The sequence below is a fragment of the Dendrobates tinctorius genome, unplaced genomic scaffold (assembly GCF_039654945.1).
Source record: "Dendrobates tinctorius isolate UK_male_01 unplaced genomic scaffold, ASM3965494v1 ptg000059l, whole genome shotgun sequence".
NCBI lineage: Eukaryota > Metazoa > Chordata > Amphibia > Anura > Dendrobatidae > Dendrobates > Dendrobates tinctorius.
The window spans coordinates 6140151-6155254 of NW_027361727.1; the positions used below are offsets into that span (position 1 = coordinate 6140151).

Sequence of the window (15104 nt, forward strand, 5' to 3'; positions counted from 1 at the left end):
TGAGACAACTTTTTGTATCCTTCCCCTGAAAAGCTATGTTGAATAATCTTTGTTTTCAGATCATTTGAGAGTTGTTTTGAGGAGCCCATGAGGCCACTCTTCATAGGAGAATCAAATAGAACTACTTGCAAGTGGCCACCTTAAATACCTTTTCTCATGATTTGATACACCTGGCTATGAAGTTCAAAGCTCAATGAGGTTACAAAACCAATTTAGTGCTTCAGGAAGTCAGTAAAAAGTAGTTAGGAGTGTTCAAATCAAGAAAATGATAAGGGTGTCCATACTTTTGCACTGGTCAAATTTTGTTCAAATGCAGATTGCACATTTTCTGTTAGTACAATAAACCTCATTTGAATCCAGAAATATAACTGAGTCCATCAGTTATTAGATATATGAAACTGAAATAGCTGTTGCAAAAAACAAAATTGTTATAAAGAAAAAAGGTTAACATTAATAGGGATGCCCAAACTTTAACATATGACTGTAAATCCTCCTAAATAGAGCTTCATTTAGCATCTGTATAAATGAAGATTTGCAAAATTGTTAAAAATCTACAGATCCCCCTCTAGGCTTGATTTTCAGTTGTCACTGTTGTGCTGCCTTTAGTAATCGTAAAGAAGCTTAGGATGAACGTTAATATTAGTAGTCTAGGTTGTGGTTGTATGGCAGCAAAAAGCAGAATTTAGATTTTTTTATGTGGTTATCATCAGTAAGGGTCTGTATCTGTAAGTGCTGCTTCTGCAATTTCACATTTTTGGGGCCTTTTTGTAATACCGCATTAGTATTTTTTTTTTCTGCCTAGAATTACTGGATCCCATTGTCTGAGTTGTTTATCATCACTGAAAAGTTTACAGTGAAGATGAAGCTTTATATGAGCATCTGACACAGAGCAGCTTGACACACATCTTATCTAGAGGCCTCTTCAAAGAACATAATAGAAAAAGCATGGGAACTTGTCCAAGGTGCAAATCCTCATCTTCATCCTTTCTTCCAAAAAAGACCGAAATTGTGATTTTTTTTTTTTTTTTTTTTAGTTATTATTGTGCATTCTCTAAACCAGGGCTGCAGAATTCATATAAAAGGGTCACACTGGCCGTGACTGGACATAAAGAACATGTGTTATTAGAAAATAAACTTTTGTTTAAATCAGGTTTTTATTTGAAACCCATTTTTAAATTTTTTTTATGTTTTTTTTAATTCAATTTTACAAATTACTATCTATAGGACTTATACTAGACTCATACTTCCTGTTCTTTACAGAATACTTTTTAGCATTCTCAGTATCATCACAGACAGGATTACAATGAAAGGTGTTAGGGAGAGAGTTAAATTAACCCTTCACGGTTGAGCCAGTGATGTCCAAATTATTCCACAGAGTGTTGCTAGCAACTCAAATGACCAAACGGAGACGTGTCTATGGGACGATCCAAAGAGATCGGTAACCCGTTTATTGTAGTCACTTCTTTTATAATATTTTGCTTAATTATGCAAAGTTCTCAACTACCAATAAAATCATTTCACTTTATAAGCCAATAATATTGCAAGGAAACCGGAACTGCATATATGTCCATACGTAGATAGCGTAGAAAGTAGTATAATGGCATATTCAGAGCAATACACCCCCCCGAGCCCCTTATCTTTGCACCTGATGAGAACAGTCTGGTTTCATGACAGCCCATGCCAATTACAAAAATTTATCTTACAGCAACAAAAATGAAGAAACGAAACCTTCAGAGAAATTCAGAAGTGAAACTTCAGCTCTGATTTTAGTTTTAACCCTTCACAATCCCCCCTAGATAAATTTTTCAACACATATGCAGCATCAGAGGTGCTATCCCAAGCTAACAGCTTGAGGGGTACTGGTCTTCACATGACTGATGCCATGTTACCAGTCATGGCTGTCATGGCGCACCCGTCCCCCCTGTATACTGCAGTTCATGAATAACAATTTTTGATGACGGTAGTGGGGATCTTTTGTAGGTAGGCATGTGCTTGGCTTCAACATCTTCATCAAGTAGCCTTTTGAGATCGGTGCAAAGAAGAGCCGGGGTCAACGACACCTTTGGTATCATCATTAGCTGTCTTAGTGCAGACTTTCCTAATACATACAGAAATACACCAAAGAACAAGTTTTAGTATCACATATACAACAAGGATACAGGCAGCAATGTGTAACAAGCTCTGTAAGATCCCAGCTATCCAGCCCCCAATTCCCTTAAACCAATTGGCTGGATTGAGAAAGGAGAAGGTGTCTGACCACCAACTGTCCTTAGTACGATCATTGTCTTTATTGTATTGATCTCTGGGTCTCTGAATATCTTCTAACTTTAACTTCATAGTACTGTTAGGATCTATATAATGACAGCAAGCGGGTCCAATGACCTGACACATACCACCTTGTGCTGCTGTTAAGTAGTCCAGCACTATAGTATGTTGATTAGTAACTATAATAAGTTGATTTTGGACAGCAACAGTAGTGTTAAGTATATCCAATATATCCCAAATTTGATCATCTAGATCAGGGGTCCTCAAACTACGGCCCGTGGGCCACATGCGGCCCGCCAAGGACTTTTATCCGGCCCCCCGCCAGGCCGACATTGAACTCATGAACTGCACTGCAGTTCTTTGCCGGCGGGCCCTGTAATCGCGGGCGGGACGAGGCGCCAAGGAAAGGCGTTACGCAGCCCTCCGTATGCAGCAGAGCACAGTGCACACAGACGGCGTGATTGTCATCACACCGCCTGCGCGGCCTGATGACGTCACGCCGCCTGTGTGCCTGTGCAGGAAGAAGACTGAGATGAGTGGGCGCCTGTTCAGAGCAGCGGGGGACATAGGTGGGTACTTTTTTTTTTTTTTTTTTAACGCCGGGTCATATTGGGGTCATTTACCTGCCTAATGGGGACATGTGCTGCCTAATGGGGACGTTTACCTGCCTAATGGGGACCTGTGCTGCCTAATGGGGACATTTACCTGCCTAAAGGGGACCTGTGCTGCCTAATGGGGACATTTACCTTCCTAATGGGGACCTGTGCTGCATATTGGGGACATTTACCTGCCTAATGGGGACCTGTGCTGCATATTGGGGACATTTACCTGCCTAATGGGGACATTTACCTGCCTACTGGGGACCTTTGCTGCCTACTGGGGACATTTACCTGCTTATTGGGGACCTGTGCTGCCTATTGGGGACATTTACCTGTCTATTGGGGATCTATGCTGCCTATTGGGGACATTTACCTGCCTATTGGGGACCTGTGCTGCCTATTGGGGACATTTACCTGCCTTTTAGGGACCAATGCTGCCTATTGGGGATTCTTGCACTACACCAGTCTGAGCCTGAGGTAAAAGTGGAGTTCCACCAATATGTGCACTGATCAGGCTGCATTGATAGGCACTGATCAGGCTGCATTGATGGGCACTGATCAGGCTGCATTGATGGACACTGATCAGGCTGCATTGATGGGCACTGATCAGGCTGCATTGATGGACACTGATCAGGCTGCATTGCTGGGCACTGATCAGGCTGCATTGCTGGGCACTGATCAGGCTGCATTGATGGGCACTGATCAGGCTGCGCTGATGGGCACTGATCAGGCTGCAGTGCGCTGATGGGCACTGATCAGGCTGCATTGATGGGCATTGATCAGGCTGCATTGATGGTCAGTGCAGTCTGTAAGTCTCTGTGTGGGCAATTTTATTGCTGGTATATTGTTTTTGTAGCGCTGTATATATGTTGGTATTTTACTAATAGCAATTTTGAATCCCTAGGAAACAATGATATCAAGAAAGGGAAAAATTGACTCGAAGTGTAGGATATTCGAAGAACCCAAAAAATCGGTAAGTTTGATGATTTAACTTCATTTTTAATATTGTATTTGTTCCTATTTTTGTTTTATTACTTCTAAATAAGACGTGCAGTGTGCACAGGAATTTATTCATAATTTTTTTTAAACTATATTCCGGCCCTTCAATCGTCCGAGGGACCGTGATCTGGCCCCCTGTTTTAAAAGTTTGAGGACCTCTGATCTAGATAGTCTGTGGCCCTAACCAATTTATCCCACATTTGTGTAATCATAGGGTTAATGAAAATAGAACTGACAATTTTATTGGCCACACTCATCTGCACTATATGTGGTCTCCCTGAAGGGCGGAGTGAATTGTCCGCAGCTCTTTTGTATAATGTATGTTTGGGTATAGCCTGTGTATCCAACTGTTTGGAATAACAAAGGTGGCCGGGGTCAAGCGACCCAGAGTACAAGTTCCTCTTACCCCTACTGGCAACCATTTATAAGCATTGTCTCCACATACCCAGAACATATCATCAGGTAAATCCCATAGGGCTGAATGTTGCAGTACCAATCTATGAACTAAGTCTATGAATGCAGATGCATTCTGAAGCATACACCAAGCTGGAGATTGTCCTAAAGGACTACAATAACCTACATCGGGATTTCCACAAGTGGGGGTTCCTGGCACATATTCAGAGGACTCATTACAAGATATATTGCCAGGAATACTGGCACAGGTTTCGTTAGAACCCTGGGGAAACAAATTAGAATGTTCCCATGACATATTATGCAACCTTCTTTCTAGCAACATTGGTTTGAAAGCGTCAGTAGAGTGTGAAGTTACATTGAAACTGACTTGTAGACCATACGTTGGAACTTGCCCTAGATTGGTTAGACTAGTCTTATTCTTAGGGACCCAAGCCCCTCCTTTGTAGGCCAAATATTGGAGTTGTGTACTGCTTCCTGAAAGGTTACCTTGCCACCAGGGGTAGCATCCCACAATAGGTATACCAACAGTTAAATTCCATAATTTAGCATTATCTGTGGCATTATTAGCGAGTGTGTCAGAACAGTTAGTCCAAGCAAATAACTCCTCAGGTGGAACAGGGATAGCCAAAAAGGGGATGCTTGTGGCTGATACTGGTGAATACGTGCAGATCCAACAGTCTGCCAGAGACTGGGAATTATCCAACAAATCTCTCAGTAATTTTTTATGATGTTGTATAAACTTATTATTCAAGGACGTTGGGGAATTTAGGCTGTCCCATGCAGTTACCAATAATAATATGGAAAATAAGAAAGCACAAAACATTATGCCCCTTATTTGCTATTGGCTTGTTTGACCAGCTAGCAGTGCGATGTGCCGGTCCAAGTCGGTCTTCCTTCTAGTTTCACTGATGTAGGGGTGATGAGGTGGACTTGATAGAGACCGTCATACAAGGGTTCTAGTCCGTGCTTCCTGACATGCCTTTTTACGACTACCAAATCACCAGGCTTCAGGTTATGACAGGTGTCGGTTTCTGCTGAATCTGGAAGAGAAGAAGAAACTAGAGCATGGGTGTTAGCAAGATTTTTACTAAGCTGAATAACATTGAACAGCACGGTCAGTTTCTTCTGATAACTGCTGGGGCTGGAAATTTGCAACTGGGGGCCTAGTACCAAACAATATCTCATATGGGGACAGGCCATGTTTTGCAATAGGGGTAGTACGAATGTGGTATAGTACAGGTACGAGCTCTGGCCATGGAGCCGTAGTCTCCTGCATCATTTTGGTCAATTGTCCCTTCAGTGTGCCATTCAACCTCTCAACTTTCCCACTGGATTGTGGATTGTGGGTGGTACGGAGTATGTAGGGCTACAGTGGATCCAAGCATTGTCAGAACTTCTTGGTACACATGAGAAGAAAAGGCCGGGCCTTGGTCACTTTCAACAACTTCTGGAACCCCATATCTGCATATGACTTCCATCACCAGTTTCTTCGCTGTAGTTTTTGCAGTCATGTTGGTAACGGGGAATGCTTCCGGCCAACTGGAGAACATGTCAACAACAACCAAACAGTATTCATACCTTCCAGACTTAGGCAACGTGATATGGTCCACCTGGAGCCTTTGGAAAGGATAGTCGGGCTTAGCAAGATGCTTCGGGGGCACACGTTGAAGTTGACCGGGATTACAAGTCTGACCGATATTACAGGCACGGTTGAGCGCTGACAAAACTGTGGAAATTCCCGGGGCCCAGTAGAATTTTTGCACCAGTGCGAGGGCCTGATTCTTTCCTCGATGTGTAGGTCCATGTGCCCATGTGGCAATAGCAGGGTATATCTGCTTAGGGAGACACACAAGTTGGTCCTTTTTCCAGAGACCATTATCCATTCGTGCCCCATCAGTCTTCCAATGCTTCACCTCTTCCTTTGGAGACATTCTCTGCATCGTCATTAAGCGGTCTCACGGGGTCCGACAGAAAACTTCAGTCTGTTGTAGATCATCAGGTTCTTGTAGGGTCAATGCTTCTTGTAACTGTTTACGCTGAGAGTGTGTGGTCACCATAGCTAGTCTGTGGACTGTTCCTAGGACCGTGCGCCTTAAATTTTATAATAGCCACCTGAGTAGGTAATTTGATCGAGTCCATGAGGGTTTTAACAGCTTCAGCATTTTTCACTGGGGTTCCGACAGTAGTAAGAAGCCCTCGATTGGCCCATAGAGCCCCAAAATCGTGAGCAATACCAAATACATACCGTGAGTCCGTGTATATATTAGCCCGTCTGTTCTTGGCCAAAGTACATGCAGTAAACAAAGCCTGGAGTTCTGCTTCTTGTGCTGACTGTGAAGGCGGGAGGGCAGCTGCGTGCACTACAGTGTCCTCTGTTGGAACAGCGTATCCCATGTGGAATTTACCAAACTCGTCAGCATTTCTTGAACCATCCGTGTATAACACCAGATCAGGATTTGGGAGTGGATTCTCACTGACATTTGGCGGAGTAGCTGTTTCTTCAGTCAGAAGTTGGGAACAATCATGTTGGAGAAAATCCTCATCACTGCCATCTTTCTTGGGGACCGGCAGTAAAGTAGTGGGGTTGATTGTAGTACAGCGATGCAATTTAACATAATCAGGCAAAAGGAGTGAACACTGCAGCCGTAAGTGTCGTTGCACAGTCAAATGTCTTGGTTGCTGAAGGCTCAGTATTGCTGCAATATCATGCGGGTCAAAAATGTGCGTTTCATGTCGAAGAATTATGTCTGCAGTCTTGTCAAGCAACGAGTGAGTGGCGTGAACTGCCCTCATGCAACTTGGTGATGCTTGGGCCACTGGGTCGAGGCGGGCCGAATAATAGCCCACTGGTCGTTGCCTGTTGCCATGTGACTGTGTAAGTACCCCTGCTGCGTGTCCTTCATTCTCAGACACATACAAATGGAGCGGTCAAGTATAGTCCGGGATGCCCAAGGCAGGGGCGGAAGCAATAAGCCGCTTCAACTCAGAGAAGGCATGATGAAGGCTTTCCATGCAAACTGGTGATCTTTCCTTGTAGCTCATTATGCCGTCTTTCAAGGAGTTGTAAAGGGGTTGCATTATGCGGGATGCATCCGGTATCCACTGACTACAATATGTGCACAGTCCAAGAAAACGCTGGAGTTCAGTTTCATCTTTTGGGAAAGGAAGGGAGCTGACAGCTATTTTTCTTTCTTCTGTGAGGTGTTTGACACCCTGAAGGAGACAGTGACCCAAGAATATCACTTGACCAAGGCAGAACTGAAGTTTCGAGGCCGAAACTCGACAGTTCAGTGCTGCCAGATGCTTGAGGAGGCTGACAGTGGCAACAATGGCTTCCTGCTCCGTTCGTGCACACAACAAAATCATCCACATACTGAAGCAGCGTGACCTGGGGGTGATCTAACTGCCAGGGCAAGAGACGCTCGCTCATGTTTTTTGCAAACTGGTTGGGACTGTTTTGGGCCCCTTGTGGCATAACCGTCCATGTAAACTGTCGTTCCTGAAAAGTGAATGCAAACAGAAACTGGCAATCTGGGTGTAACGGAATGCTAAAGAAGGCATTGGTAAGACTGTAAACCAAGCAGCATCCTGGGGTATTTGGGACAAAAGAGTATGTGGATTAGGTACCACTGGAGTTTCCAGAATAGTAGCTGCATTAACTTCCCGTAGATCTTGTACCAGCCAGTACACAAGGGGCTGGACAGGTGGGGTCTATTTCTTAACGGGAAACAATGGCGTATTACATGGAGAAACACAGGGTACCAGAGCACCGTTATCAAGTAACGTTTGTATTTGTTCCCGAAGGCCCCGCTCCTGATCATGTTTCAAAGGATATTGATGGACTTTGGGAAAAGGGGCACCAGGTTTGAGAAACACTTTTACTGGTTCTACAGGCATTTTCCCTATATCATGTGGCCCTTTTGACCAAAGTTTAGATGGTATCTCTCAGAGGTATGGGGTGAGTCGTTGATCCTCAGGCAATATTGGGGTGGATCTGGGCCTATCAGGGCCATCATAACTGTGGGAAGGGAATGCAAAATACAAATTTCCTCACTGTCTTCATCTGCATAGGGGTTATGTAACGTAAGAACCATCCAACCATCATCTTGGAATTGTATTCTGGAGCGGAACTGTGATAATAAATCTACCCCCAGTAAATTTACTGGACATGTGGGAGAGATTACGAACTGAGCAGTAACCTCGGGGAAGGGTCCCACAGGGATGGGTTTTGTAAGAGTATGTTTATTGGGTCTGCCATATACTCCAATTAAAACAAGCTCTTGATCTGAGAATTGAATAGGGATATCCGTAGGTACATCTGATGATTTGATTATAGAATTGGCCGCCCCAGTGTCTACCATGAACTTAACAAGGGTGTCCCCTACAGGGAACATGGCAGATGAGCATGCCCCAGGTTTGGTGGAGGACATTGTGATGGCAGACCCTGGTTGGCCACCCCTTCAGTATGGACAATTATCAGGATTTTGGAGCTGTCCGTAACCGGGGTATCCTCTGGGGTTCCCAGTATTTAGATTACGATTGGAAGAGGGAACTCGAGGGTAGCATCTATCAGCGGGAGTGTGACAGTCTCTCTGAAAGTGACCGAGTCGCCCGCAGCGCCAGCATTGCAAACGAGAATTAGCACGGCGGATCTGGGGAGGAAGGCTCCTATTCATAGGATTAGGAGAGATACTGGAGTAAGGAGCTGAAGTCTGAGGGGAAGCCAGAGTTTGCTGTGTGCTCCAGTGATAAGGAACCAGCTGCGTACTCGCAGCCACGCTGGGCGCAATGGTGGGGGCTGCTGCTGTTAGAGCAGGGGCTGTCACAGCTGCCATTGTTGATTTATTTTTCTGTTTCCCCGCTGCTGCAGAGCGGGTTAAATTCTAGTGAAAACTTTTTATTACTTTCAATGCATCATCCGGGGTGGAATTCTCAACATCAGGTCTAACTGAGATTATCGCCTCTTGCAATTCGGGTTTAAGGCCGGACATCAAAGCTGCCACAAAAAGATGTGTATGGGCTTTATTATACAGTGAGAATCCCAGATCTCTAAATACTACCATAAGACTCCCATAGAACTTCTCGGCAGTCTCCCCCTTGTCCTGTGTGACATCTGTGAGAGAGGTAGCTTGGTCCGCCAATCTATCTTGTGCCCAAACTTTTAAAGCATTGCAAAAATCAACACCACTCTCATAAGTTCCCCCATACAGATCCACATTATACATTATGCCACCCTCCATAACTGGAAAATACCCCACCCCAGCTTTTACTCGAAGTATGTGTAATAGATCTCTTCGGGGAGTGGAATAAATGTCTCGATTTGATGCCATTTGCCTGTAGAAAGCCATGGGGAAGTCTCTGGATCGGGTAATTGATTGCAAACAGTGTCTATTTGTGATGGGGTGAAGGGAGTATACTTTGATCTGTCAGGAGTGCTTTCCACATTATCTTCTTCAAATTCGGATATTACTGACAACTCAGGGGGAGGAGGTGGCGGTAGTACGGGCACAAGGGGCATCTGCTGTGGGAGCGAGGCAGGAGGCTCTGTTACAGTTAGAGATTGTATTGCCTGATGGACCGTTAGGCGGCTGTCGAGGACAAATCGGACCTCTTCCAATTTTATGGGGTTTTCCTGTATATACCACTCTATTGCTGATACTATGACCATGACGGCATCCTTCCTGGGATATTGAAAAATACCGACAGAGATTAATGGTATAGCCACTGTACATTGAGGCATCGTACTGGGGGGGACAGAGGAGGCATACAGGATTGCGTTCTGGACAGCCTCAGTAAGCAATTGTTGGGACCTAGGAATATTGATAGGGCCATATCGTGGTCCCACTGCATGTATTACATATTGACACGGCAGCTGTCCTGCTCTGGTTGCTGCAACCTGTCCTGTTTCTACATGGCCATACATTTGTATATATGAATCAGATTCTTCCTGTATCATGGGTCCGCCTTTCTGTGAAATTTTTGCGGCCAGTCCTCCAGCATGGCGGAGTTGATTGTCTGCGGCATTTACTATGGCCCCAACATGCTGCTTCGTGAGATCCCCTGTCCCTATCCTAAAGAGCACATCGTGACGGTGGGGTCCAGGAATAATATTGGAATACATTTCCTGGAAATTTTCTATCTCCTCTGAGCATCCTGTCCCTGACCTGGTAACTAAAGTAGGAGGGGGTGTATATTCATAACCACTAGCAATATTAGGCATGACGGGGACTGGGGCTGGCTGCGGATGATAATAAGTACCATCAGCATTCAACAGAGGAAAGGTGAGGGCTGCTACTCCCGGTCTCCTCGTACCACAATTGTAACAGACCTCTCTCCACTGAGGATTAGTAACTCCGCATACAGCACAGATCCACCCGGCAGGATCATAGGGTGGGGGCATACTGAGTTTTGGTAGTCCAGGATTCATCAGTGCCTTAGGGTTAAGGGGCACTGAGCTTACAGTCAGGAGGAGAGGCTTGATTTCCTGGGGAGGGACCTTCTCATCTAGCAGGGAAACTTCTTGTTTCAAATCATTCTTAACTATTTTCCTGCCCGACACATTAGCCTCGATCTCAGTGTCTTCTTCAATCACATTCTCAATTCTTTCCTGTACCACAACACTTTCAGTCTTTTTCACAGTGTTAGACAATTTTCCTTTTTCCACATAGCAATAAAAACAATCAGAATTCACTTGCTGTTCAATTTCCACATAACCTTCATTATACAATTCATGTGTCAGGCCACGGAATTCCTCAGCTCCTTTAAGTAATCCATCATCAGTCAACCTCCCTTTATTTTTTTTTATCTCCTTCGTCCCATAGCGTAGGCTGTAGCCTCCCGCCCTTAGGAAATCCCAAAATCGAAAATATTTTTCCTGCATTCCTGACAGATTTCTTTCCTCGTCTTTGAATCATAAGACTAACAGTATCTGATCCTTCACACAATTCCAAACTTTTCTTTTTCTTCCACAGAAACATAATTCTCTCCTTTAGCGCTAAATACCCTTACTTCAATTGTGCAGAATACTGGAGCGGCCGTACAGTTTGTTCCACAGGGTCAATAATCCCCCTCTGGGATTGCCCAAAATTCGCTGTACTCAGTGAAAGGAGGAGGGCGTCTCAGACTATCCCTCCGGACACCTCTGGTTATATACTCGTATATCTATCTATATATACCTGAGATACGTATCCTACCCAGTCTTCGATCACTCACCACACCTGACTCTAACAGTGAATTCAGGATTTCAGGATATTTTGACTATAAAGAGAGTCACAATCACTGGTCAATCCGGGGTGTCCGTCCCTTATGAGGTACGGTTCGAGCACTGGGCCCCCAACGGGACTGCACCTCTATATGATTCCACCCATGAATCACCCCACCACGGGGACAAACCTCAGATCCTCTTTGCAGCAACAAGCACAGGAAAACCACACCAAATGGTCAGTCTGAACAGTATAACTGCCAGCTTACCGTGGTTATCGTGGGGGATGATCAGTCCCAATTTTCCAGCACCTGTGTCCGCTCCGAGGGTCCTTTGTCTTGTTGTCCTCCGGGGGCAGAGGCGTCCCTGTTTGGGGGCCCCTCGTTGGGCGCCAGCTGTTAGGGAGAGAGTTAAATTAACCCTTCACGGTTGAGCCAGTGATGTCCAAATTATTCCACAGAGTGTTGCTAGCAACTCAAATGACCAAACGGAGATGTGTCTCTGTATGGGACGATCCAAAGAGATCGGTAACCCGTTTATTGTAGTCACTTCTTTTATAATATTTTGCTTAATTATGCAAAGTTCTCAACTACCAATAAAATCATTTCACTTTATAAGCCAATAATATTGCAAGGAAACCGGAACTGCATATATATCCGTACCTAGATAGCGTAGAAAGTAGTATAATGGCATATTCAGAGCAATACACCCCCCCCGAGCCCCTTATCTTTGCACCTGACGAGAACAGTCTGGTTTCATGACAGCCCATGCCAATTACAAAAATTTATCTTACAGCAACAAAAATGAAGAATCGAAACCTTCAGAGAAAGGGAGAAGTGAAACTTCAGCTCTGATTTTAGTTTTAACCCTTCACAATGGTAAAACCCAGTATATACAATAGATAACAGCAGATCCTCCATACACAATTGGTGATAACTGTTAGGAACGGCGGAACGCACTAAATAAAAATAATAATAAAGTGCGTTCGCCGCTCGGGGTCCGCTGTGCAGTAGGTGATATAACCGCTGCTAAGTGGTGGCAGGAGCAATAAGGCGGAAATGCGCACAGGGTTAAACGTCACCCAGGTGCGCAGAGCAATCTCAGTTAATTCACAGAGATGCCAAATAAGTACAAACACAAAAGACTGAGCCTGTTGAGGTCACAGTACTCAGTAAACACGCACACACGGTATCAGTCACAGGAGTAGCCCAAGACAGTGGCACTACGTCCATCTAGGCCTACCGTGTGCGGAGCGTCGCAACTGCGGATGCAAAGGGGCTGCTACTGCAGCGCGGCGTGGGCACTGCCGCTAAACGACAAGGCTAAGGCGCAAGCGCATTGTCGGACGCTAACAGCTGTGGATGTTGCAGCAGAGGAGCTCTGGCGCTGATTCTGACTCAGTCCCTAACCACATACGTAATATCAGAGGGAAGGGGTTTTATAATGTCATTCACCAGAATCATACATCCGTCCTCAGACACACAGCAGCAAGTAATTCTCTACTAGCGCATGGCGGAACAGCCATGCGCGCCTTTTATAGCAGCCGGGACCTTCCGCAAGCTTCCAGATCTCTGAGATGGACCAATGAGATCTGGAGCGGGACCTGAGCACATGACTCCCGATCTCCCATGAGCATGCTCAGTAGGAGGACAGAAGGACTTAGCCTCAGGAAAGATTTGCTGCAAAGCAATCTCTTCTGCAATCTACTCTGCAGTAGATAAACAGCAGGAGACTGCAGAATGTGAGGGTCTGGATCCCTGCTGAGTAAACGCAGAAATCCAACACCTAACAATAACACACCTCACCTCCACCTCCTCCCTTCACAATGTCTTTTGTCTAGGTAAAAGCATGATTGGATAACGTTTCTAGACAAATAGGTTATGTATCAGTCTGTTGCTGCTAAAATCCATAGTTAGTATGCAAAAAATACATAATTTTCTCTTTGAAATTCCCTTTATCAGGAACCTGTCACCAGAAAAAATGCTATTAACCTGCAGATAATCTGGTTAACCTGCAGTTTATTAGTGTCATCTGCACTAACCTGAACACTGCAGGGAGAAAATGAATTTTATTCCTCCCGGCAGTGTTCCGATTTAAGTCATGTGGGCGGCAACAGTTCAGTGGAGGCTGAAACCGCTCCCCCAGCATTGACTGACAACAAGCCTCAATGCAAAGCTAGTGTCAGTCAGAGCCGGGGGCGCACTGTATAATCAAAGCGGTAATTGAACCAGCACCACCCCGGGACTTAAACCAGATTGCTGTCATCCGAGTGCAGTCCGATTTTCACTGACAGACTGAATTAAGAAGATGTAGAAACTTTTTTTTAAATTTTCCACATCTGAGAAAATCAAATCAGACTCTGATCAAACTCTGATCAGAGTGTGATTAGGATAATCGGCTGATTTTTTCAGGTGGAGAACATACGGCTGCGTGACCCTAGACTAAAGCCCCCATTACACACTGCAATATCGCTAGCAATATCGCTGTAAAGTCACCGATTTTGTGACGTTACAGCGATATTGCTAGCGATATCGCTGCATGTGATACTTACCTCGGACCGGCTCCCCCGCTGGTTATCGCTGATCGCGCGATAAGCTCCTGCATCATTCCTCGTCGGTCACTTCCTGCTGGGCTTCCTGCTGTGACGACGAGCGACGCGTGGAGCCGGGCGGGAGGACGCAGGATCGCCGCGTCTGACAGGTAAGTAGCGATCCCCGTCCCCAGCGATGTCGCTAGTGAGATCTGCCTGTGTGGCAGCTCACTAGCGACCACCTAGCGATGTACCAGCGATCCTGACCGCGTCATATCGCTGGTCGGGATCGCTGGTACATCGCTAGGTGTAACGGTACCCTAACACTGTGAAGTAAGACTACATCAGTGAATTGTTATCTTCCTTCATTTTTTTTTTTTACAAAACACAAACATCTTGACATTCTCCATTTTTAGAAAATGCCATAAAATAAGCAAGGAAGAATTCTCAGACAGAATATTCCCATAGTGCCCACCTCAACTGTGCACCCCCCATCACAAAACTTTACAGCTCAACTTCATGCTGCAGATAATTAAATCCCACGTGGAGAGATCTGCAAATGGCAGCCGTCCAAACGCTAATGAAAACCATATAATTTTTACAGGACTCCTATTAATCCTTTACAGTTTTCCAGAAATCATTAATGGAAACATGGAGTACTCCATTGTTATGTTAATCCTCTATAAAGAAAGAAGTGATCATCTTTATGACTAGGCCTCATGTACCATTAATAGATATTAAAATATATGGACACGAATAATATATACATTAGCATAATTTCCAGAAGTGATTATTGTAGATTTAATTGATACATTTTATTTGGATTAATAATTAATAGTTCAAGACAAACACTATTTCTCAGGTGGAAGTAGTATCCAGTGTGATCTGTCAGAAAAAAAAAAAAAACAGGAACAGAAACAGCGCCACCTTCTGGCTAATTTTATATAAAGTGTTACTGTCAAAACTTATCAGATCACCACATACATGGATAGTTATAGCACTGTAACAATCTAAATCTTTTTTTTTTTGTTAAATAAGTCTTCATGCAGAGTTAAATGCACAGAGACTGTATAGAGAGTTCTCTAAGCTTCCCATG

The 15104-nt window shown here is 44.6% G+C and overlaps 1 long non-coding RNA gene across 1 annotated transcript in view; it reads left to right on the forward strand.

The window, feature by feature from the left end:
• LOC141092317 (uncharacterized) overlaps positions 1-15104 on the forward strand; it is a 97656-nt gene that overhangs the window by 39429 nt on the left and 43123 nt on the right. The window contains exon 2 of the long non-coding RNA XR_012232761.1: positions 3769-3837. This is a non-coding gene — a long non-coding RNA (uncharacterized lncRNA). The remainder of the gene's footprint in view (positions 1-3768; positions 3838-15104) is intronic.